General features: G+C 38.8%; 11 pseudogenes; all 11 read right to left on the minus strand.

Moving 5' to 3' along the window:
- Window positions 1–19: 19 nt before the first annotated feature.
- Window positions 20–138, minus strand: LOC148437340 (5S ribosomal RNA; annotated as a pseudogene).
- Window positions 139–254: 116 nt separating this feature from the next.
- LOC148437341 (5S ribosomal RNA) lies at window positions 255–373 on the minus strand (annotated as a pseudogene).
- Window positions 374–489: 116 nt separating this feature from the next.
- Window positions 490–608, minus strand: LOC148437342 (5S ribosomal RNA; annotated as a pseudogene).
- A 116-nt stretch (window positions 609–724) lies between these two features.
- On the minus strand, window positions 725–843 carry LOC148437343 (5S ribosomal RNA; annotated as a pseudogene).
- Window positions 844–958: 115 nt separating this feature from the next.
- LOC148437344 (5S ribosomal RNA) lies at window positions 959–1,077 on the minus strand (annotated as a pseudogene).
- A 116-nt stretch (window positions 1,078–1,193) lies between these two features.
- LOC148437345 (5S ribosomal RNA) lies at window positions 1,194–1,312 on the minus strand (annotated as a pseudogene).
- A 116-nt stretch (window positions 1,313–1,428) lies between these two features.
- On the minus strand, window positions 1,429–1,547 carry LOC148437346 (5S ribosomal RNA; annotated as a pseudogene).
- A 116-nt stretch (window positions 1,548–1,663) lies between these two features.
- On the minus strand, window positions 1,664–1,782 carry LOC148437347 (5S ribosomal RNA; annotated as a pseudogene).
- A 116-nt stretch (window positions 1,783–1,898) lies between these two features.
- LOC148437348 (5S ribosomal RNA) lies at window positions 1,899–2,017 on the minus strand (annotated as a pseudogene).
- Window positions 2,018–2,133: 116 nt separating this feature from the next.
- LOC148437349 (5S ribosomal RNA) lies at window positions 2,134–2,252 on the minus strand (annotated as a pseudogene).
- A 116-nt stretch (window positions 2,253–2,368) lies between these two features.
- LOC148437350 (5S ribosomal RNA) lies at window positions 2,369–2,487 on the minus strand (annotated as a pseudogene).
- Window positions 2,488–2,500: the final 13 nt, after the last annotated feature.

A 2,500-nucleotide genomic window follows, 5' to 3' on the forward strand; every position in this document is an offset into this window, starting at 1 on the left:
TGTTCTGGCAGTATAAAATTACCTACAGCTCCTGGTATTCCCAGGTGGTCTCCCATCCAAGTACAAACCAGGCCCAACACTGCATAGCTTCCAAGATCAGACGAGATTGGGCAGGTCCAGTGTGGTTTGGCTGTAGGTGCTCAAAAGTTTTACATTTAGACCTCTATTACTTCTTAACTCAAGTAAATTCATTGATAAGATGAAAAAATTAAATGTAAAATGTAATAGAAAAGAATGTTATGGCAGTATAAAATTACCTACAGCTCCTGGTATTCCCAGGTGGTCTCCCATCCAAGTACTAAACAGGCCCAACACTGCATAGCTTCCAAGATCAGACGAGATTGGGAATGTCCACTGTGGTTTGGCTTTAGGTGCTCAAAATCGTTAAATTTAGACCGCTTTTTCTTCTTAACTCCAGTAAATTCATTGATAAGTTGAAAAAATTAAATGTAAAATGTAATAGAAAAGAATGTTATGGCAGTATAAAATTACCTACAGCACCTGGTATTCCCAGGTGGTCTCCCATCCAAGTACTAACCAGGCCCAACACTGCATAGCTTCCAAGATCAGACGAGATTGGGCATGTCCAGTGTGGTTTGCCTGTAGGTGCTCAAAAACATTAACTTTAGACCTCTATTACTTCTTAACTCAAGTAAATTCATTGATAAGTTGAAAAAATTAAATTTAAAATGTAATAGAAAAGAATGTTATGGCAGTATAAAATTACCTACAGCACCTGGTAATCCCAGGTGGTCTCCCACCCAAGTACTAACCAGGCCCAACACTGCCTAGCTTCCAAGTTCAGACGAGATTGGGCATGTCCAGTGTGGTTTGGTTGTAGGTGCTCAAAAACATTAACTTTAGACCTCTTTTACTTCTTAACTCAAGTAAATTCAATGATAAGTTGAAAAACGAAATGTAAAATGTAATAGAAAAGAATGTTATGGCAGTATAAAATTACCTACAGCACCTAGTATTCTCAGGTGGTCTCCCATCCAAGTACTAACCAGGCCCAACACTGCATAGCTTCCAAGATCAGATGAGATTGGGCATGTCTAGTGTGGTTTGGTTGTAGGTGCTCAAAGGCATTAACTTTAGACCTCTTTTACTTCTTAACTCAAGTAAATTCGTTGATAAGTTGAAAAAATGAAATGTAGAATGTAATAGAAAAGAATGTTTTGGCTGTCTAAAATTACCTACAGCACCTGGTATTCCCAGGTGGTCTCCCATCCAAGTACAAACCAGGCCCAACACTGCATAGCTTCCAAGATCAGACAAGATTGGGCATGTCCAGTGTGGTTTGGCTGTAGGTGCTCAAAAGCATTAAATTTAGACCTCTCTTACTTCTTAACTCAAGTAATTTCACTGTTAAGTTGAAAAAATTAAATGTAAAATGTAATAGAAAAGAATGTTCTGGCAGTATAAAATTACCTACAGCTCCTGGTATTCCCAGGTGGTCTCCCATCCAAGTACTTACCAGGCCCAACACTGCATAGCTTCCAAGATCAGACGAGATTGGGCATGTCCACTGTGGTTTGGCTGTAGGTGCTAAAAAGCATTAAATTTAGACCGCTTTTACTTCTTAACACAAGTAAATTCATTGATAAGTTGAAAAAATGAAATGTAGAATGTAATAGAAAAGAATGTTTTGGCTGTCTAAAATTACCTACAGCACCTGGTATTCCCAGGTGGTCTCTCATCCAAGTACAAACCAGGCCCAACACTGCATAGCTTCCAAGATCAGACGAGATTGGGCATGTCCAGTGTGGTTTGGCTGTAGGTGCTCAAAAGCATTAAATTTAGACCTCTATTACTTCTTAACTCAAGTAAATTCAATGATAAGTTGAAAAAATTAAATGTAAAATGTAATAGAAAAGAATGTTATGGCAGTATAAAATTACCTACAGCACCTGGTATTCCCAGGTGGTCTCCCATCCAAGTACTAACCAGGCCCAACACTGCATAGCTTCCAAGATCAGACGAGATTGGGCATGTCCAGTGTGGTTTGCCTGTAGGTGCTCAAAAACATTAACTTTAGACCTCTATTACTACTTAACTCAAGTAAATTCATTGATAAGTTGAAAAAATTAAATTTAAAATGTAATAGAAAAGAATGTTATGGCAGTATAAAATTACCTACAGCACCTGGTAATCCCAGGTGGTCTCCCATCCAAGTACTAAACAGGCCCAACACTGCCTAGCTTCCAAGTTCAGACGAGATTGGGCATGTCCAGTGTGGTTTGGCTGTAGGTGCTCAAAAGCATTAAATTTAGACCTCTCTTACTTCTTAACTCAAGTAAATTCACTGTTAAGTTGAAAAAATTAAATGTAAAATGTAATAGAAAAGAATGTTCTGGCAGTATAAAATTACCTACAGCTCCTGGTATTCCCAGGTGGTCTCCCATCCAAGTACTTACCAGGCCCAACACTGCATAGCTTCCAAGATCAGACGAGATTGGGCATGTCCACTGTGGTTTGGCTGTAGGTGCTAAAAAGCATT

This window comes from Taudactylus pleione, unplaced genomic scaffold (genome assembly GCF_031769625.1).
Source record: "Taudactylus pleione unplaced genomic scaffold, aTauple2 ptg001778l, whole genome shotgun sequence".
NCBI lineage: Eukaryota > Metazoa > Chordata > Amphibia > Anura > Myobatrachidae > Taudactylus > Taudactylus pleione.